This window comes from Chiloscyllium plagiosum, unplaced genomic scaffold, assembly GCF_037043375.1.
Source record: "Chiloscyllium plagiosum isolate Xiang-an unplaced genomic scaffold, Cpla_swu_hap1 HiC_scaffold_9, whole genome shotgun sequence".
Lineage (NCBI taxonomy): Eukaryota > Metazoa > Chordata > Chondrichthyes > Orectolobiformes > Hemiscylliidae > Chiloscyllium > Chiloscyllium plagiosum.
In genome coordinates, this window is record NW_028270147.1 from 126,480,390 (window position 1) to 126,502,638 (window position 22,249).

The 22,249-nt window shown below is 46.0% G+C and overlaps 1 long non-coding RNA gene, 1 pseudogene and 1 gene segment (V, D, J or C); 1 reads left to right on the forward strand and 2 right to left on the reverse strand.

The window, feature by feature from the left end:
• LOC122552870 (uncharacterized) overlaps positions 1–22,249 on the reverse strand; it is a 1,138,103-nt pseudogene that overhangs the window by 410,390 nt on the left and 705,464 nt on the right.
• LOC122547613 (Ig kappa chain V region Mem5-like) overlaps positions 1–22,249 on the forward strand; it is a 229,387-nt gene that overhangs the window by 153,625 nt on the left and 53,513 nt on the right.
• On the reverse strand, positions 1,146–11,869 carry LOC148149320 (uncharacterized). The gene is made up of 2 exons (XR_015758093.1): positions 11,624–11,869; positions 1,146–2,024 (listed from the first exon to the last, which is right to left on the reverse strand). It is a non-coding gene; the product is annotated as an uncharacterized LOC148149320 (long non-coding RNA).

Sequence of the window (22,249 nt, forward strand, 5' to 3'; positions counted from 1 at the left end):
CCCTAACATTTCACAGTGCCAGCTCCACATTCTTCCATTGGCTTTGTCATTGAGAGGAACAGTTCCCTTCCCACAGCAATTTTTAAAATGTCCTGTCCCAGGGAATCACTGAGGCAAAGAATATTTCACCTTTACTGGGAAAATTGGAGAAATGTTGGATGTCAAGGAGCTGTTTCTCAGCCTTCAGGGTCTGACAGAAGGATGTGTGTAGTGTGTGGATTCTGGAGACAGATCACTGAGATATTCCTCACTCCCATCAACACCTGACTTTATTCTGACATCAGTTTCTATTCATCATGATAAAGTACCCTCACCAGTTTCAGACGGGATGTTTCATACTCAGCCCCCATTTCCTCACATTGGAATCAAAAACCAAACTCAGGATTGTCCTGTGAACAAAGATTTCAGCCCCATGGGTTCCCACAGATACTAGAGCCATGGAGTGAGATTGCCGGAGCCACATGTGGACTGAGGAACACAACAGTCAGGACAATGAGCTGCTCTGGAATCCACCCTGAGCCCTGGATGATCCTCACTGAGATGGCCCAGGGGCTACAGAATATGACAGCAGAAAGTGGAACCAGTTTATCATTGACTGCCCTCCCCAGCCGTGACTCCCAGACTCCCCAGATTTAACATTCTCAATCTGACTCCAGGGACACACGGGGCAATTCTATCTCATTTGAAGAGTAAAGAAAACCCAAGTCTAATTTATGGAATATTTATATCCCAAACCCTGTGGAATTGTTATTCTGAGTAACAAGATCCTGCTGGTCATATTCATAAATACAGGGTTCCCAGTGGTTCTGGCTCTCAAACAGTTGAGTTGAATTTCTACGCCTGGGATCTTGCTGTGCCTAAGGAATGGGTGAGCAAATTTCCATCAGATTATTGTGTTCCCCATTGTCCCCTCCTACCTTCCTTTTTTCCTCCATTTATTGGGAAAGATTTCCTTGAAGCACTGCATTCCTGCTTAAAGTAACCCTTCTGGACACAATGGTAGCATTGCTCTCCTGCTCCTGGGACCTCATTGCCCCTCAATTCTCCCCCTCATTCTCCAGCCTTGAGGGTGGAGGTTAACACTTCACACACCCTTTCCCTGAGGCTTCAGCTCTGGCCATTCCCAAAGCACACAGAGACAGAGACCGAATATTATTCATTTTAATTTCCTTTTCCAGATTGACATTGACAGAAAACAGTCAGCAATTAACAGCCCAGACAGAGGAAGCTGCACAAATTCACAGCCACAATGGAGCTTGAGGAAAACACTTGTGGAGATTTTCTCAAAAAAAAAAGAGAATCCTGTCCCTTAAAACAGTGACAAAACCTTAAATTGGAACTGGCAGCTGAGCAGGAAGGAGATCTGGTTTACTGAAACAGAGACTTCTGAGGTTCACAATGTTTAGTACAGCTGACAGTTTTCAGCATCTTCGAGAGGTTTTACTTGACATCACAAGTCATCACTGCGCCAATCAAACACTCCCAGAACAGGGACAGCATGTGGTTTGATACAGAGTAAAGCCTCTTTTTAATGATCCCAATGACCTGTCTTAACCCTTGGACATCAGATGTGTCTCTGAGCCAGTCCTGAGAAGGAAGAGAGTTGAAATTCAGTGCTGACAATAATCTTTGCCCTGCCAGCTCAGCCCTGTTCTATTTAAAGTTGTGTCTCCTCTGTGGACTGTCTCCAACACTCTACACACATTCTGATCTCCTGATGCTCTTGCTGAGGGGAGAGGAGAGGGTCACGTGGGTGAGGGCACAGGAGAAGCGAGTGTTGGACTCCCAGTCAGACCCAGAGAGGGTCAGCAGGCTGCTGACACTGTAGGTGTTGTCCGAAGCTCGCAGGTAGTTGCTGGTCTGAACCCCATCCGAAATGACTGCACCGTCCTTCTTCCACTGCACCTCCAGCTCATCGGGATAGAAGTGATTGGCAAGGCACATCAGGGTGGCAGTGTCCTTGGCATTGACCTGCTCTGGGGAGGGGGGCAGCAGGGTCAGCTTGGGCTGAGAGTTTTGACCATCTGAAAAGCAAGAGAAATAATTTTGATCCCTGCCATTTGAAGGGATGTTAACTCTCTGATCATGAACTGGTAAAACAATCAATTTGAACATTTGTGGCCAACACCAAACAAACCCCATAAAAGGACAGGGATTTTAAAAATTGCATCTTGGGATGTGAATGTCACTGCAGGTCCAGTATTTATTGCTCATCCCTAATTGCCCCTGAGAAGGTGATGGTGAAAGAGAAGGGACAGTTTTGGACCATTGTTTAGGAAATGAATGTGAACAGCTGGAAGGGCTCTCAATGGGGGAGCATTTCAGTGACAGTGATCAGAACTCAGTGAGATTGAGAGGAGGGATGGAAATGGAGAACCATGGAGCAAGTATAAAAATTTTCTTTTGGGAATGAACCATTTTACTGAACTGGGCAGTGACTTGGTAAAACTTGGCTGAAAGACAAAATGCAGGGGTGAAATTAACCAGGACCTGAGGAAAGCAAAGAGCTGACAGGATGAGATGTGTCCAAATGAAGTGAAGGAAATCCCAGTGATGTTTATAATCACAGAAAGAACAAGAAGAGAATGAAGGAATGTGTGAGGCCCATTCGAGAGCAGGAAGGGAACTTGTGTGCGGTGGTGCAAGATGGAGCGATGGTTCTTCATGAAATCTTTCGGTCGGTTTTCACAAAAGAGAGGGACAAAGCAGAAACTGTAGTTCAGGAGGAAGACTGTGCAATATTGGAATGGCATCTTTCACATCTGAAAGATTCCCAGTTCATCCAAGGAAAAGAAAGATTCATGCTGTCCCCAAGACATTTGCAGACAGTGTGGGACTTGATTGAAATGAGGTCACTGAAGGAATGCAGGAAATGTGGAAGAGAGATTGTACACAGCAAGATCCCGCAAGCAACAATGAACCAAGGAACATTTTGAGTGACGTTTGTTCAGGGATAAATATCAGCCTGAATATGATTCAAAGAGAAAATAACTGGAACAGTTGGATGGAAAATGAGAAAATGAAAGTTAAAGGAGAAGGGAGGATTACTGGGTAGTGATGGGATTTGATGTTACCAGGAAATAAAAGGAAAGGACAGAATATTATGAATGTCATATTGTACTGAGGGAACTTAAAAGTGCAGGGAAGCTCAATTACAGACCAAACTTAAAGGCTTTGTATCTTAATGCTTGACCCATTTGGAAAAAGGTAAACAAAGCTGTACCACACAAACCAAGGTAAATCAAGTTTCTGAGGAATTTAAACAAAACAAAGAAGGTAGGGGCTCAGAATAAATTACTAAAGTATCCAGACCAATTGATAGGATCAAGAGTATGGAAAGGATCAGGAATCGAACTTGAGGCACCACAGGGTGGAATGGTAGATCAATGGTTAGCACTGCTGTCTCACAGCTTCGGAGACACAGACTCAATTCCAACGACTGTCTGTGTGGGATTTACACATTCTCCCCGTGTCCACTTGGGTTTCCTCCCATTGTCACAAAGATGTTTCGGTCAGGAGGATTATCCATGGGAATTGTAGGGTGGGTGGGATACTATTTGGACGGTCAGACTGGGCTGAATGGCCTGCTTCCACACTGTAGGGATTCTGTGATTTCTAAAGGAGATAACTATGAGAAGGAGGCAGTCAGTGCATGACTGAGGGTGTTGTACTTCAATTCATCGAGTATATGAAACAAGGTAAATGAGCCTGTAGCGCAGGGACGTGGCTGCAAGGGGATCAGGGCTGGGAACTAAATATCCAAGGATGCACAGCTTATTGAAAGGAAATGCAAGGGGATAGAGGGTCAAGTGTGAAGGAGGAACTAAAGGTAATCCTTGTTAGTCAGGAAATGGTCTTGGGGAGACTGATGGTATCAAAACTTAATATGTCCCCAGGGCCTGATACTCTGCATCCCAGAGTCCTTAAGAAAGTGGGTGGAAAAATAGTGGACACATTGGTGATCATTTTCCAACATTCTGTCGACTCTGACAGAGTTCCAATGGACTGGACAGTATCCAATGTAACCCCCCTTTTTAATAAAAGGAAGGAGAGTGAAAATGAGGAATTATACAGGAGGAAAACGCTGGAGTCAGTTATTAAAGATACAATAACTAAGCATTTGGAAAGCAGTGACAGGATCGGTCCAAGTCAGCATGGATTTACGAAAGGGAAATCAGGCCTGACACATCTTCTGGAAGGTTTTGAGGATGTGATCAGTTGAGAGTGGACACGGTTGAATCAGTGGACAACAAAAACAAAAATTAATGAAAGTTTTCGGCCGATCTGGCAATATCTGTGGAGAGCAATCAAAGTTAGCGTTTCGGATTGACTGACCCTCCCTCAGAACTCAGTGAGTGTTGTGTATCTGGACTTTCAAAAGGCTTTTGACAAAGTCCTATACGATAGGTTAGTGAGCAAAAGTAAACCTTGTGGTATTGGAGGTAATGTATTGACATGGAGAGAGAACTCGTTGCCAAATAGAAAGCAGAGAGTTGGAATAAATGGGTCCTTCTCAGAGTGGCAGGCAGTGATGAGTGGGGTACCGCAGGGTTCAGTGCTGGGACCCCAGCTGTTCACAATATACATAAATGATATGGACAAAGGAATTGAATGCAATCCCTCCAAATTTGCAGATGACACGAAGCTGGGTGACAGTGTGTGCTGTGAGGAGGATGCTAAGAGGCTGCAGGGTTACTTGGACAGGCTGGCTAAGTGAACAAATGCTTGGCAAATGCAATATAATGTGGGTAAATGTGAGATTATCCACTTTGCTGGTAAACGGGAAGTCAGATTATTAGTGAATGGTGAAAGTTTAGGAAAAGGTGAGGTGCAATGAGAGCTGGGTGTCATGGTGGAACAGTCACTGAAAGGGGGCATGCAGGTGCAGCAGGCAGTGAGGAAAGCTAATGGCATGGTGGCCTTCACAGTGAGAGGATTTGTGTATTGGAGTAAGGATGTCTTGCAGAATTATACAGGGCCTTGGTGAGGCCTCACCTTGAGTATTGTGTGCAGTTTTGGTCTCCTAGTCTGATGAAGGACATTCTTGCTATTGAGGGAGTCGAGCGAAGGTCACCAGACTGATTCCTGGGACAGCAGGACTGACGTATGAGGAAAGACTGGATCGAATGGGTTTGTATTCTCTGGGATTTAGAAGAATGAGGGGAATCTCTTGGAAACATGTAAAATCCGGATGGGATTTGACAGTGTCAATGCTGGAAGAATGTTCTCGATATTAAAAAGTCCAGAATTAGGGGTCACAGTCTAAGATTAAGTTATTCAGATGTTGTGAACCAGTGGAATTCTCTACCACAGAAAACCGGTGGGGCCAGTTTGTTTGTTATATACAAGGGGGACTGGGCCCTTGAGGCTGAAGGGATTTATGGGTATAGGGGGGAGAGTGGTAATGGGATACTGAGATTGCATAATCAGCCATGATCATATTGAATTGTGGTGCAGGCTCAAAGGGCTGAATGGCCTATTCCTGCAGCAATTTTCTATGTTTCTACGTTTGTAATGATCGGTAGATGGGGGTGCGGGGGAGTGGGTTTACTCTGTCATTGAGAAATGAAATTAAATTGACAGCAAGAAGAAATATAGAGTTGGACTGCATAGAGTCTGTGTGAGTCAACTTAAGAAAGCACAAAGAAACAAAGACCCTGATGGGAGTTATGTACAAGCCTCCTCGCAGTAATCGGGATGTGGGTCAGAAAATAAATCAGGAGACAGAAAAGGCAAGTGAGAAAGGCATTATTACAATAGTCATGGGGACTGCAATATGCAGGTGGACTGGGAAAGTCAGGTTGGCAATGGATCTCAAGGTAAGGAATTCATGGAATGTCTGCGAGAGGCTTTATTTGGAACAGCTTGTGGTAGAGCCCCTAGGAAACAGGTAATTCTGGATTCAGTGATGTGTAATGAGGCAGCCCTGATTGGGGAGCTGAAGGTGAGTGAACCCTGAGGGGGCAGTAACCATAATGTGATCGAATTCACCCTGCAGTTCGAGAGGGAGAAGCTGGAATTCCATGTTTTAAGAGGAGTTAATGGGCATGATCTGTTTGAATTTCCAGCAGGCCTTTGACAGGTTGCTACACAGGAGGCTGCTAAATAACATAAGAGCCCATGGGGTTTGGGGCCCGGTACTGGCATGGATAGAGAGTGGAAATAAATAGGTCTTTTGCAGGATGGCAGCTGGTGCCTCGTGCAGTTCAGCAGGGGGCAGTGTTGGGACCTCAGCTATTCATGTAACAATTAATTATATATTAACGATCTGGGAAAAGGAACTGAGGGCATTGTTGCTAAATTTGCTGATGACACAAAGATGAGGGGAGGGACAGGGAGAGTTGAGGAAGCAGGGAGGCTGCAGAAGGACTTGGAAAGGCTCAGAGAGTGGGCAAAGAAGTGGCTGATAGAATACAGTGTGGGAAAGTATGAGGTTATGCCCTTAGGTAGGAAGAATAGAGACTCAAACTGTTTTCTAAATGGGGAAATTTGGAATTCTGAAACACAAAGGGGCTTAGAAGTCCTCTTTCAGATTTCACTTAAGGTTAATATGTAGGTTCAGTTGGCAATTAGGAAGACAAATGCAATGTTAGCTATCATTTCAACAGCAGGTGTGTACTGCTGAAGCTGTATGAGACTCTGGTCAGACTGCATTTGGAATATTGTGAACAGTTTTGGGACCTGTATCTAAGGAGGGATGTGCTTGCATTGGGGGGGATCCAGAGGAGGTTTATGAGAATGACCCTGGGGGTGACAGCCTGGTCTGTTGAGGAGAGATTGAGGACTGTGGATGTGTACTTGATAGAGTTCTTAAGGACCTGGGCAGGGGGGGGGCGCGCGTGGGATCTCATTAACACTTACAGAATACTGAGAGGCCCGGATAGAGTGGGCAGGGAGAAGATGTTTCCACTCGTAAGAGAAACTCGGACCAGTGGTTACAGCTGCAGAGTTAAGGGATAACCCATTAGGACTGAGATGAGGAGGAATTTCTTCTGCCAGAGGGTGGTTAACCTGTGGACCTCATTGCTGTGGAGGTGAAGTCATTGAGTGTATTTCAGACGGACATTGATAGGTTCCTGATTGGAAAGGCCATCAAACATAATGAAAAAATGGTTGTGAGAAACACATCAGCCATAACCAAATGGCACAGCAGACTTGATGGGGCGAATGGCCTAATTCTGTTTTGATATCATAAAGTCTTATGGTCTTTTGAAGAGACTCTGCCAAACCCCAGATTACTGAAAGGCCTGGATTGTGAGCCCTGCTGAAGCTGTTTGTCATCAGAATTTTGCCAAGAGATAACCAAAGAGTGGAGAGAGTGTGGATCCTATTCCATTTGGGAACTTCAGAATGCTTCCCAGCTCCTGGAATACCATGAGAGCAGGAATTGTGGTCAGTGACAGCGGTTGGAGCTCTGGGTTTCAGAGCTTGAGCAGCAGCTGGTGTCAGTGCGGAGCGTCCGTGAGGCTGAGAGCTCCGTGGAGAACACGTTTCTAGATGTGGTCACTCTGCAGCTTCAGAATATACAGGGAGAGAGGGAATGGGGGAGCAGCAGACAGTCCAAAAGGATCAGGCAGCTAGTACAGGAATCCCCTGAGAGTGTCCCACTATCCAACCAGGATTTAGTTCAGAATCCTGATGAGGATGATGGTTCATCTGGGGAGTGCAGCCAGAGCCAAGCCCCTGGCAGCACGGAAGGGCTCGGCTGTCCAGGGGGGCACAAGGAAGACTGGAAGAGCGATAGTGAGAAGAGATTCGAGAGTGAGGACAATCGATAGGTGTTTCTGCATCTGCAGATGGGAATCCAGGATGGTGTGTTGTCTCCCTGGTGCCAGGGTCAAGGATGTCACTCTGCAGCCGCAGAGCACCCTGAGGGGAGAGGGGGAACAGTCAGCAGTCGTGGTCCACATCAGTCCCAGTGACAGAGGGAGGAAAGGGATGTGGTCCTGCAGTCAGAATGTTGACAGGGAATTTGTAATAGAAATCTCTGGATTACTCCAAGTGTCCCACACAAGTGAGAATAGGAATAGGAGGATAAGACAGGTGTATGTGAGGCTGGAAAAGTGGTCCAGGAGGGAGGGCTTTAGATTCTTGGGACTTTGGGAATGACTCGCGGAGAGATGTGACCTCTATAGACCAAATGGGTTGCTTCTGAACAGAGCAGGAACTGAGCTCCTTGCTGGTGTTGTTGGAGAGGGTTTAAACTGACATGCAAGGGCTGTGGGAATCAGGGGCGAATATCCAAGGAACTCAGAATCCTGGATGAGTTAGATCACCAGAGTAACAAATCGTAACTTATTAGGCAGGGTCAAAGTGAGGAAGAGAGTCATCATTTCTAAATCCAGCTGACTGCGCATGTATGGGACTGCACGGAGTGTGGGGAATAAGATTGAGGAGTTACAGACACAGATTGCCAAGTGAAAATCTGAAGTTGTTGCTCTCACAAATGAGGCTCAAATAAGGACAGGACTGGGTGTTAAATATTCCTGGATACAAGGTGTTCAGGAAAGATAGGAAAGGGCGGAAAGGGTGAGAGGTGTGGGATTGGTTAAGGAGATCGGTGCAGAGCTGGAGAAAGAGGATGTCCCAGAGGGCTCAAGGACAGCATTGATTTGGTTCGAGATACAGAACAAAAATGGTGCAATCAGCTTGTTCAGTGCAGTCTATAGGTCACCGACTAGTGTGAAGGATGTAGAGGGACAAATCTGCAAGGAATTCACAGCTAACATTAGGGGGACTTTAATTATCAGAATATCGACTGGGATAGTAGCAGTGTGAAGGGCAAACAGGGGCCAGAGTTGTGAGAGTGTGCTCAGGTGAATTTTCTCCAGCCGTGTGTTCCCATTCCAATGAGAAACAAAGCTCTGCCAGACCTGGATCTTGGGAGTGAGGAGGCCCAAGTAGATCAAGTGTCAGTGAAAGGACATTTAGGGAAGAGTGATCATTGTATCACAAGGTTTAGGGTGACCGTGGAAAAGGACAAAGGACAATCCAGAGTAAAGTCATGATCATGGATCGTATCCCATAGAGCACCACCAAAAGTTTCATAGTTAGAAATTTTCACTTTCTTTTTAACCAGAATATGGATGAATCACAAAACAAATATTTTGCTCAATATTTACCATTGGTAAAGGTCGTGAATTAAAGGAAATTCAGGAAATAAATGTTGAGAAGAGTCCTCATTAGAGAAGAAAAGGTGCAGTGACCTGTTCTTTAAACTCATAAAGGTAGACAAATCCCCAGGACCTGATCAGGTCCATCCCAGTACTTTGTGGGAAGCTTGGGAAGAGACAGGGACACCCCTTGGTCAGACGTTTGTATCATCAACAGCCACGGGTGATGTGTTGGAAGACTGGAGCATGGATAATGTTGTGCTGTTAGTTAAGAAAGTCTGCAAGGAATACCCAGGGAATTATAGAGCGGTGAGTCTGATACCAGTGGGGCATAAGTTGTTGGAGGGGATTTTGAAAGACAGGATTTACATGCATTTGGAGAGACAAGGATTGATTAAGGACAGTGCACAAGGCTTTGTAAGTGGGAAATCGAGTCTCACAAATTTGATTGAGTTTTTTGAAGACATGACCAAGAAGATAGCTGAGGCCAGAGTGGTAGACATTGTCTACATGGACTTTAGCAAGGTCTTTGACATGTTCCCGCATGGACAACTGGTTCATACGGTCAGATCAAATGGGATCCAGGGAGAGCAAACCAATTGATACAAAATTGGCTTAATGGTTGGAGACAGTGTGGTAGTAGAAGGTTCTTGTTCAGACTGGAAGCCTGTGACCAGCGGTGTGGTAAAAGGATTGGTTCGGGGTTCATCATTGTTCGTCATTTATAGAAAATATTTGAATGAAAATATCGGAAGTATGGTTTGTGAGTTTGCAGATGACACCAAAATTGGTGGCTTCGTGGGCAGTGACGAAGGTTATTTGAAAGTACATGTACATTCCGTATTGAGATAATAGCGAGGTGTTGCATTCAGTACAAAAACTAGTCCAGGGCTTACACAGTTAATTGTAGGGCCATAGGGAGAGTTATCAAAGAGGGAGACCAAGGGGTGGAGGCATATAGTGCCTTGAAACTGGAGTGATATGAAGACCAGGTGATAAAGAAAGCATTTGTTACACTTGCCTTCATTGGTCAGAGCATTGAGTAATGGAGTTGGGACATTATGTCACAGCTCTCCAAGATATTGATCAGGCCACATTTCTGGTCACCCTGCTATTGGCAACATGCCATTAACTGGAAAGAGTGTAAAAAAGATGACAAGGATGTCATTGAGACTGGATGGTTTAAGTTATAAAGAGTGGCTGGTTAGTCCTGAGCTATTTTCCTTGGAAGGTCAGAGGCTGCGGGGTGACATTTTAGAAGTTTGTAAAATCATCATGGGCATAAATACGGTCAAGGTCTTTTCCTCAAGGAGGGGAGTCCAAAACTAGAGGACAGAAGTTTAAAGCAAGATGGGAAAGATTCAAAAGGGACCTGAGGTGCACCTCCTTCACATAGAGGGTGGTGCGTGTATTGAATGAGCTGCCAGAGGACGTCATAGAGGTGAGTCTGATGACAACATTTAACAGATACATGGAGAGGAAAGATTTAGGGGGAAATGATCCAAATGCAGGCAAAAGGGACCAAGGGGAATAGATAAGGTGAATAGTTCATGAAGGCTGTGCTTATTTGGCAGATGAGGTAAAAAAATTCCTATGGAAAATTCAGGGATGAGGAAAGTCAGTTAAGAAAATATATTGGAGAAATTTGGATAGTCTTCCTTGGAGAAGAGAAGGCTGAGAGGACATTTGTTTGAGGAATTCAACATCAGGAGGGGTCTGGACAGAGTAAACAGGGAGAAAATGTTCCTACTCATGAAAGGATTGACAGCAAGAGGCCAAAGATTGAAAGTAATTAGTAAAGGAATCGAAAGTGAGATGAGGAAAAACATTTTCAGCCAGTGAGTGGTTAAGGTGTGGAATGCACTGCCTGAGAGTGTGGTGGAGGCAGCTTCAATTGAAACATTCCGAAGGGAATGAGACTGTTACTTGAAAAGGAACAATGTGCAGGGTGACAGGGAGAAGGCAGGAGAATGACACTCAGTGAATTGCTCATTCAGAGAGCCAGTACAGACAGGATGGGTGGAATGGTCTCCTTGTGCACTGTAACAATTCTGAGATTGTGTGATTGAGCAGAGTTAAAGCTGGGGGAGGTGGGAGCTCGGTGTCTCACTGTGCTGCTGCTGCTGCTGCTGCTGCTGCTGCTGCTGCTGAGGTCAGTGAGATCAGAGACTGGGACAGGGAGCCAGAGCTCACATCAAACTCTGCCCGTGTCCGTCACACTGAGACTGGCAGGAGGCTACTCACTGATTTCACTGCATGCTGCAGGAATAGGACCACAGGCTGCAAATGGACAGAGCTCCTCCACACGGTGAGTAAAACTGACTGACTTATATCTTGCTGCTTAAAGGGAGCAATGGGACTAAAGAAATACAGCTGGACACCCTGTTAGACACAGTGCTCCTCAATCAACCATTTCATTCACTGCAGCTCCCCACTAACACCTTCAACAATTCAGTATTTGTGTTTTAGTCAATATTTCAGTATTGAACGGAGGATTGAGGTTTACTTACTCAGTCTGAGCTTGGTTCCTTTACCGAACGTAAGCCACAATGAGAGCTCCCAGTGCAGAGGCTGTACAAAAACCTCTGCTCTCGGCTTCCCTCCATCACTCTCACCCTCTCCCTGTCCCTCTCTGTCTATCGCTCACTCTCACCCTCTCCTTGTCTCTTTCTGTCTTTCACTGACTCTCACCTTCTCTCTGCCTCTCTCTCTCACTCATGTCTTTCTCTCTCTCTGTGTTTCTCATTCTGTTTCTCTCTCTCTCTCTCTCTCTCTCTATCCGCTCCCCACCCCAACCCTCACCCCTCCCTCTCTTGCTCTCTCTTATGTGGCCATGGAGTATAAGGGAGAATCTTGAGGCCTTCAGTGAGGTCTTCAGTGAGACTGGAGTGTGTAGTGGACAGTGACAATCCCAGCATGGGGTAATTTGTTCAGTTTTATTTAGATTTAACTGTCGGATATGTCAGTTCAGGTGGCGGGACTGTGTCCATTATTATACATCTAATATAACTGTTGGATGTGTCAGTACAGGAGTTGGGACTGTGTGTTCAGAGATATATATATATTAGATATAGCAGTGGGATGTGTCAGTACAGAAGGTGGTGGTATGTGTATTGAGGTTTTTGTACAGCCCTGTATCACTGTGTAAGGGCTGGACTCGTACTGACAGTAATAGTCAGCGACATCCTCATTCTGAACGTTGCTGATTGTCAGGGTGAAGTGTGTGCTGGATACTTGTGTCCCGGTGAATCTGCTGGAGACACCTGTGAATCGTGTTGCTGCATCGTAGATCAGGAGAGAGGGTTTCTGCCCTTCTCGCTGCTGGTACCAGGAAACATCAGCACTGGCACTCTGACTGGATTTACAGGTGAGTGTTGCGGTCTGGCCCAGTCCCACTGACAGCACTGGGGGAGACTGAGTCATGATGATGTCCCCACTGATACCTGAGGGGTCAGAGAGAAACACAGTGAAGTCAGAACTGTCACAGAAAGAGCCTGTCAAATGAGAGATTGTTGGAGACACTGAGCATTCCTCTGGTTTCAGCATTTTCCCTTCAATCACAAGTCAGTGGAATTGGAGTGAAATGGAGAGCAGCTAAAGATTCAAGGTGGAAGGAGAGAGATTTGTACCTGCGACATAGAATGCCAGGGGCCAGATCAGCTGGATGTGTGAAATCATGGTGTGTGCTCCTGTCCCTGTGCCTGGTTCCTGATAAACTCTCCCTTCACTGGGCTCTGCTTTATAAAGCTGCAGCCTGTGAGAGTCTGACTGGGTGTTCCTCAGTATGTAAATGGCATCAGGCTGAGAGAGCCACGTCAGCCCCTCACACTTCCTCTTCTCTCTCTCTCTCTCATCCTTCCTTTTCATACTTCCTCCCTCCCTTTTCCTATTTTCCTCTTTCTACCTTTCACTTGAATATATTCCTGTCATTCATTGACTACCTCCTCTTTTCTATTTCCATTTCCGACTCTGTCCTCCCCAATTATATAATCATGTATATCTTTCCCTTTTTCCATGTATGTTTGACAATCTGTTTATCTCCCTTTCCTTCTGTGTTGGTTGGTCTGTCTGTCTGTCTGTCTCTCTCTCTCGCTTATTATCCATTCCTCTCCTTCACTTATCTTTCTACCTGTTTCCTCACTCGTTCTTTCCTTGTCTCCTCAATCTCTCATTACCTCATTCACTCTTTGTCTGTCTCCCTCCAGTCACTCTCTAATTGAGCTCTCTCGCAGGCATTATTCCAGGATATTGGAACTCTGAGTCCTGGAGCAACAGCTAAATGCCTCGCCCTCTTTCACTCAATCTCACAATGTACACTTGCTCTCTCTCTCTCTCAATATGTGTGTCTTCTGTCCCTCTCTCAATCAGAAGCTCAACGACATGAGCAGCAGTTAACAAGTCTGTACTGGTCATCCATGATCTAACAACACTAATCTCAACTTGGCATTGATTAGCCATGGTCATGTTGAATGGCAGAGCAGTCTCACAGGGCCGATCCCGAACCCTAACCCTAATCCTAACCCTAACCCTAACCCTAACACTGACACTACTCCAACTCCATGTTTCTATCTTTCTATGTCTGCGTGAACTTCAATCTCTGCCCTTGGATATTGATCCCTCTACTCATGGAAAAATTGCCTTCCTGTCCACTCTATCTCTGCCCCTCATAATCTTATAGCCCTTTATCAGGTTCCCTCTCAACCTTCACTGCTCCAAGAGAAACAATCCCAGCCTTTCCAATCATTCCTCATAGCTCAGACCCTCCAGGCCAGGCAGCATCTTGGAAATCTGCTCTGCACCCTCTCGAGTACAGTCATATCCCTCTCATAATGTGGTGACCAGAACCTGTTTGTCTGTCTGTCTGTCTCTCTCACTAGATTCCCTTTACTCCAGTCTCACATCCACTCTGTCTCTTTTTCTATCTCAGTCACACTGTCTCAGACCCTGTCTTTCTCTCTCTTGTCTTCAACCCCACTATCTCTGCCTCCCTTTACCTCTCTCTCTCCCTGCACTCGCTTACACTGCCTCAGACACTCTCTCTCTGTCACACCCTGTCCTTCTATCTCTATCTCTCTGACTGTCTTTCTCTCTCTCTCACTCCCTGCCTCTCTCTTTCCCAGATGACAACAGATAAATCTCCCTCTGCTCTGCCCTACTAAAGGATGTTAACTCTTGACCCAGACACATATCTTCTCCTGGACTAAGGCCCCATTTCTCACATTGACCAGGGTTTGGTGTCTCTCAGGAACATGGACACATTCTTGCCAAATGAAGGACAGTTCTGTGCTGCTGGCCTATTCTCACTGGGGACTGGTTTGGACACAAACCTCATTCCATGAAGGCCCAGCAGAGAGAGGATATCCTCAGGCCATCAGTGTGAGCTGGAGGGGCAGGACAGGCTCTGACCCACTGACCCATCCTGTCCATCCACATCATGTTCCAATCCCTTCCTCTCTCCTTTCCCTTCCATGGTCAGGCTCTGGATCAGGGTGTTTTACTGGGATGAGGCCTAGACCATCCCACAGTTACAACAGAAAGGAACTGAACCCCACACCTACCATGATGTCCATGTCCCACTGTGACTATCCAATAGAGACAAGTAAACATGGAAGTCATTCCCATCGGACATCGAATAGAGACCATTAAACATGGGCCTCTTTGCCAACTGCAGTCTCTCATGGAGACTTGCAAGTATGGGCCTTCTTCCCACTGAATACTCCAGCAGAGACGAGTTAAACATGGACTTTATTACTGTTGGACCTTCCAGTAGAAACCAGGAAAGAAAGGCCAACATTTCATTGAACTCTCCAGTACAGACCAGTAAATATGGACCAGCTTCAAATAAAGACCAGTAAACAACGATCTTTGGAACTTTGGATTGAGCAGCCAGAATAAGTAATTCAGCCCTTCAAGCACGTTTGCCATTTAACATGACCATGGCTGATCTTATCCTCATCTCCACTTTCCAGACTGCTCCCTATTGCCCTCTATCCTGCTTTTCATCAGAAAGATATCTATTTCTTTCTTGAATCTGTTGATTGATTCGGCCTTCACTGCATTCTGGGGGCAGTGACTTCCACAGATTCTCAACCCTCTGAGAGAAATAGTAAGAATGGAACAGAATCCCTACAGTATGGAAACAGGCCATTCAGCCCAACAAGTTGACAACGACCCTTGAAAGAGCATTCCACCCAGACCTGTTCTCCCTACCCTTTCCCTGTGACCCTATATTTGCCATGACTAATGAACCTAACCTACACATTCCTGGACACTATGGGTAATTTAGCATGGCCAGTCCTCCTAGGTTGTACATCTTTAGACTATGGGAGGAAACCGGAGCCCCCAAGTGAAAACCATGCAGACAGGGGGAGAATGTGCAAACTCCATACAGTTGCCTGAGGGTGGGATCAAACTGGGGTCCCTCGCAATGTGAGGCAGCAGTACTCACCACTGTGCCACCTGTAGTTTCACCTCATCCCAGTTTTGAACCTACCTCCTCTCGCTCTATATCTATGGCCTATTGTTCGAGACTGGCCCACAAGAGGGAACATCTGTTCCATCTCTGCCTTATCAATCCCCTTTAGCATTTTATGTACCTCTCTCAGATCCCCCCTCATGTGACTGAATTCCAGTGAGTACAAGCCCAAGCTATTCAGCCATTCCTGTACGACAGCCCTTTCATCCTGGGAATCAGTCTGGTGAACATCCTCTGAACTGCATCCAGTGCCACCATATCCTTCATCAAGTAAGGAGACCAAAACTGGACACAATGATTCAGATGTGGTCTCACCAATGCCTCACAGAATTGTAATAATATTTCTTTATTTCTGTAATCCAATCCTTTTATAATAAATACCAAGATTCCAATTGCTGCAAGAAATGCCAACATTCCAATTCAATGGGACTCAGTTTCCACTGAAACTCCAACAGAGATCAGGAAACATGGGCCTCCTTCCATCAGGACTCTCCAACAGACACCAATAAACCTGGACATTGTTCCCACTGGACCACGAAATAGAGATCAGTAAGCATGGGCCTCCATCCCACTGGAATGTCCAATGGACATCAATAAGCAGGGGCCTCTTTCTCACTGGACTCTCCAGTATTGGAGACTCAAACCCCACATTCTCTCCATCACATTGGTCTCTTATTTCAATCTCCACAACATTGTTTGCCTCTGCACAACATCATCCCCTTGACCACAGAAACCCTTATTCCTGCTCATCCCACCTCGAAACTCCATGATTCCGATGTCCTTTCCCAGCTTACTCCATCTGTGCTCCATAAATTCCAAATTGTCTGAAATGGAGTGGCCCCTTCCCTGCCTCACACGTAGGAGGAGATGGACAGATTTTATATTAGTAATGAGTTGAAACATTCTGGAAAGTGAATGTGTTTAGAATTGATCAAACTGATGATGGCTCCTGCAGTTGAATATCCTGCTGGCAAACTCCAGCCTTTTACGCACAGAATGGGGAAGTGTGTATAGTAGGGATATATTGTAGGGCTCCATGGAACTATCCCTCAGCAACAAGTGTCCCTCAGGAGGGGAGAGGGAATGTTCAAGGTCCTGAGCTCCATTTCCCAGCCCAGGCAGTTTGTCTCCCAGTGAATGAATGAGATGCCAATTTGGAGCCCAGGTTATTGAACAGTCTCTGCTGTGGGCCCATGTCTCCAAGAGGCAACTGGAGATTGAGCTGAAAAGGAAAGATTTGCTGGGTTATGGAGAGAGAGGAGCAATGGGATTAATTGGATCACTCACAGACATGATGGGCTGAATGGCCTCCTCCTGTGCTAGGGGGAGCAGATTTAGTACTGAATTGAGAACGAACTTCTTCACCCAGAGGGTTGTGAATCGATCGAAATTGCCTGCCCAGCAAAGTGGTTGAGATTTCCTCAGTAAATGTTTTTGAAGCTAAGGTGGATATTTTTTGAACAGTAAAGGAATTAAGGGTTATGGTGAGGGGGCGGGTAGGGGGAGCTGAGGCCAGGAAAAGATCAGCCATGATCTTATTGAATGGTGGAGCGGGCTCGATGGGCCAGACGGCCTACTCCTGCCCCTCATTCTTATGTTCTTCCAGGTTCCAGGGAGTGCGGATGGTTCACAGTTTTCTCCCGTCTCAGTAACAAATGTCCAGCTGCTCCGAGCTCTTTCTTTCACTTCCTCTATTGATGAAGTTTCAACCTGGTGAGCTGACAGTCTTTGCAGTTATTTTTTACACTGGGGCTTTCTGCTGTGGTCAGAATCTCTAATAGTAAGTGTCCAATCAGTGACAATCACAGCAGCAAAGAGCAGTCAGGACTGAGGAGCCAGGCTCACTGGGAAACACATTGGGAAGATCAAAGCCATCCTCTTCAGATCCCGGTACAAACTCCATCCCTCTCCCTGAGCACTGCTGCTCAACCAGACTCTTTACAAAAACAGAAAAGTTCTGAAAAAGGTTCACTTGACCCAAAATGTTAACTCTGCTTTCTCTCCACAGATGGTGCTAAACCTGCTGAACTTTTCCAGCACTTACTGTTTCTGTTTCTCATTTACAGCAACCACAGCTTTTTCAGCTTTTATTTCGTATCAGACTCCTTGCTATCTTGGCCGCATCTTTGAGGCTGATCTGAACCCCAAATCCTCCACATCACAGAGATCACTCACTCTCTTTGCTTTGGGACTCCAAATGCGATCAATTCAATGTTGTCCTGTGCCTCATCACAGCCACTGCCCTCTGTAAACTTCAGCTCATCCCAAACTCTGCTGCCCTTATTCAAACTCTCACCAAATCCCATCCCCATCTCCCACCGTCCTCACTGAGCTACATTGGATCCCAATCCAACAACATCTTGATTTACACATTCTCATCCTTGTTCTCAAACCCTCCCTGTCCTCCACCCTCCCTATCTCTGTAACCACCTCCTAGCTGCCTCATTCAGTATAGTTATCAATCTTAGATATATAGCTCTCTAATCCTTTGTGCACATCATTGAGAGATATTGTGAAATGCCGAGGTCCCAGCACAGATCCCTGGGAAACCACTATTTGCATCTTGCTCATTGGAGAGCACACATATTATCCTTCCTTTCTGTCTCCTACCTCCAAACTAATTCCTGACCCAAGGCAAATGTGTTTTCTCAATCAATATGTTTCCATGTTGATGAATAGTCTCTCAAACAGTGAAACTAGGAGCAGGAGTAGCCCTTGGAGCTTGTTCTGCCATTCAATATGATCATGGCTGATCATCCAACACAATCACATGTTCCACTTGCTCTCCATAGCCTTTGATCCCTTTCGTCCTGAGAACTATATCATGCCCTTTCTGAAAAATATTCAGTGGTTTAGGCTCAAATGCTTTCAGTGACAGAAACTTCTACAGGCTTCCCATTCACTGGATGAAAACCTTTCTCTCCATCTCAGCCCTAAGTGGCCTTTCCCATATCCTTAAATTGTAATCCTTGGTTCTGGGCTCCCCAGGCATCAGGAACATCCCGCCTTGACCTGTTAGGATTTTCAAGTTTTCAATGTGATCCCCCTCAATCTTCTAACCTCCAGTGAATATAATCCTAACTGATCCAGTTTCTCATCAGATCTAACTGCTGTCATCCCAGGAATCAGTCTGGTAAACCTTCGCTGCCCTCCCTCCACAGCCAGAACACCCTTCCTCAGATAAGGAAACTAAATCGTATACAATACAATCATAAAATCACACAGTACAGAAGAGGCCCTTCAGCCCATAAACTGCGTACCAGCCCAAACTACACTAAACCTACACCGGTCCCACTTTCCAACACGAGGCCCATAGGTTTAAATGTTATGAAATTTTAAGTGTTCATCCAAGTACTTTTTAAAGGTTGTGAGATTTGCACCTCACCTGCCATCCTGGGCAGTGCCACCCAGACCCCACACCACCCTCTGAGTGAAAACCTGCTCTTCAAATGCCCTCTAAAGCTCCTGTTTTTCGCAGTGAATGTGTGCCAACTCTAAGTAAGGGGAACAGCTGCTTTCTATTAACACTGTCAACTCTCCTCATGACCGTATACACCTCTATCAGGTCCCCCTCCACTTTCTCTGCTTCAAAGAAAACAACCCAAGCTTATCCAGCCTCTCTTCATCGTTGAAATGCTCCACCCCAAGCAACATCCTGTTGACTATCCTCTGCACCCCCTCCAGTACAATCCCATCCTTCCGATCGTGTGGTGACCAGAACTGCACACAGTACTCCAGCTTTGGCCTAAACAAAGTTCTGTACAGCTCTAACTTATCTTCCCTGCTCTTCTCATCTGTACTGGAAATGATAAAGGCAAGTATCCCATATACCTTCATAAATACCTTATTCACCTATTACATCTTCCAAAGTTCATCACCTCACATTTATCAGGGATAAGTTCTATCTGACTCTGATCTGCCCATCTGACCAATCCAGTTCGATCCTCTTGTAACCTAAGACCTTCTTCCTCACTGTCAACCATCTGCCAAACCTAGTATCATCTACAAACTCAGTCATCATCCACTCAACCCCACCCATCACCTCTCACATTCTCATCTTCATTGTTTCAATATATCCTGAACAATAAGGGACCCAGCACTGATCCCTGTGGTATCTCACTGCACACTGGGCCCAGTCACACAAACGACTTTCTGCCTCCACCCACTGTCTCCTGTCACTGAACCAGTTTTGGTTTGAATATTCCAGGTGTGGTCTCACTAAGCCCCCATACAATTACAGCAAGACATCCCTGATCCTGTACTCAAATCCTCTCACTATGAAGGTAACATATCGTTTACCTTCTTCACTGCCTCTGCACCTGCACGCTATCAATGCAATCTCCTGACCTGGGAATAGGGTACAAATCCATCTTTGTGACTCCATTCATTTTCCTATAATGTACACAGGATCGAATTGAAACATTTGGTTTCAGAACCAACACTACAAAAGAACCCTAATTACTCTTACAGTTCAATCAGTGTACCCTCTCTAGTTTGTGATCAGCAATTTGCTGATTTTTAGATGGTTAGAATCATCCCTAGATCCCTGGTTCTGCCACTGGATTTATTTAAAAATGTCAAATGAAGAAGGCAGTTGATGGGTGTTTCAGGGCAAAAGAATCTCTACGTTTACTCAATACAAAAGATATGTATAATACAGGAGCAAATGCAAATGTAATAAACAGTGAAATTAACACTGTCATTTGTACAGAGAACAGTAATTAAATACACTATCAAATTAAACACAGGTTAAAACCTATTAGAAGCTAGAGTCGAAAAGTGTGGCGCTGGAAAAGGCACAGCAGGTCAGGCAGCATCTGATGGACAGGAGAATCGACGTTTCAGGCATAAACACTTTATCAGGAAGGTTGGGGGGAGGTGCAAGGGGGCTGAGAGATAAATAGGAGGGTGGGAAAGGGATGGGGGTAAGTAGCTGGGAAGGTGATAGATAGATAGATGCAGGTGCGGGGGAGGTGATAGTGATCGTTCAGAAGGGATGGTGGAGCAGATAGGTGGGATGGTTGATGGACAGATAGGAAGGTTTAAGATGATGTTGTCTAGCTGGAGGATTGGATATTCGTTTGGGGGGTGGGGAGGAGGGGAGAAAACAAAACTGGTGAAATCAACATTGTTGCCGTGTGGTTGGGGGTTCCCAAGGTGGCAAATGAGGCATTCTTCTTCCCGACATGGTGGCTCACTGGTTTGCACTGTTGCCTCACAGCACCAGGGTCCCAGGTTCGATTCCAGCCTTGGGCGACTGTCTGTGTGGTGTTTGCACATTCTCCCTGTGTCTGCATGGGTTTCCTCCGGGTGTTCCAGTTTCCTCCCACAGTCCAACGATTTGCAGGTCAGGTGAATAGGCCATTCTAAATTGCCTGCAGTGTTAGGTACATTAGTCAGTAGGAAATGCTCCTGGGTGGGTTTCTCTTCGGAGGGTTGGTGTGGACTTGTTGGGTCGAAGGAATGTTTCCACCTTATAGAGAATCTAATCTAATCCAATCCAAAAGCTCAGGTGAATTGGCTATGCTAAATTGCTCATAGTGTTATGTGCATTAATCAGGGGTAAATATAGGGTAGGGGAATGAGTCTGGGTGGGTTACCCTTTGGAGGGTTGGTATGGACATGTTGGGCCGAAGGGCCAGTTTCCATACTGTCGGGAGTCTAATCTAATCCAATCAGACTTCGAGTGGCTTGGAGTTGGCAGTGGAGGAAGCCCAGGACTTGCATGTCCTTGGCAGAGTTGGAGGGGGATTTGAAGTGGCCGGCCACAGGGTGGTGGGGTTGTTTGGTGCAGGTGTCCCAGAAATGTTCTGCAAGTTCATCCTTCCCAACATTCCTGATGAAGGGCTTCTGCCGAAAACATCGATTCTCCTGCTCCTCAGATGCTGCCCGACCTGCTGCGCTTTTCCAGCACCTCACTTTCCGACTCTGATCTCCAGCATCTGCAGTCGTCATTTTCTACAATTAGAAGCAAAACAGTTTGAATCACACAAACTTTAATCAGGCTCCCTACCCTTGGGGTCCCAATGCACTGTCACCACCCACCATCCCCTCCCTGCAAGCTCAGAGGGAAACTTTGGGGTCTCAGGATTTTCAGCTCAGCACCGAGGAAAATACAGGTTTAAAATGTGTCCTGTTGGTGAGGTTCTCACTGTTGGTTCTCTTGGCTCAGGACAGGTCTGTGAAAAAGTGAGCACTGCAGATACTGGAGATCAGGGTCGAGAGTGCTGTGCTGGAAAAGCGCAGCAGGTCAGGCAGCATCCGAGGAGCAGGAGAATCAATGTTTCGGGCATAAGCCCTTCATCAGGAATAAGACCTGTGGGCCGGGGGCTGAGAGATAAATGGAATGGGGGTAGTAGGGATGGGGTGAAAGTATCTGGGAATGTGATCGGAACAGGCCTGTCTCTGGAAGCTCTTGTTCAGATCGCGTTTGGTTGGTGATCCTGCTCTCGGGTGTCCTTTGTTGCGATGATGCTCTTGGTTTGGTTTCTGGATGCAGCTTCTCTGTTCAGCCTCTGTGGTTCTTGGTTCTGAAGCTGCTTGTTGGGGCTTGCTGAAGCTGTTCCTGCAGAAACTTGTTGTTGAAAAGGCTCACCCTCAGATTAGTGCTGGCTGTTATACAGACTGTGTGCCCCGTTATCTCCCCTCAGATCGGTGTTGG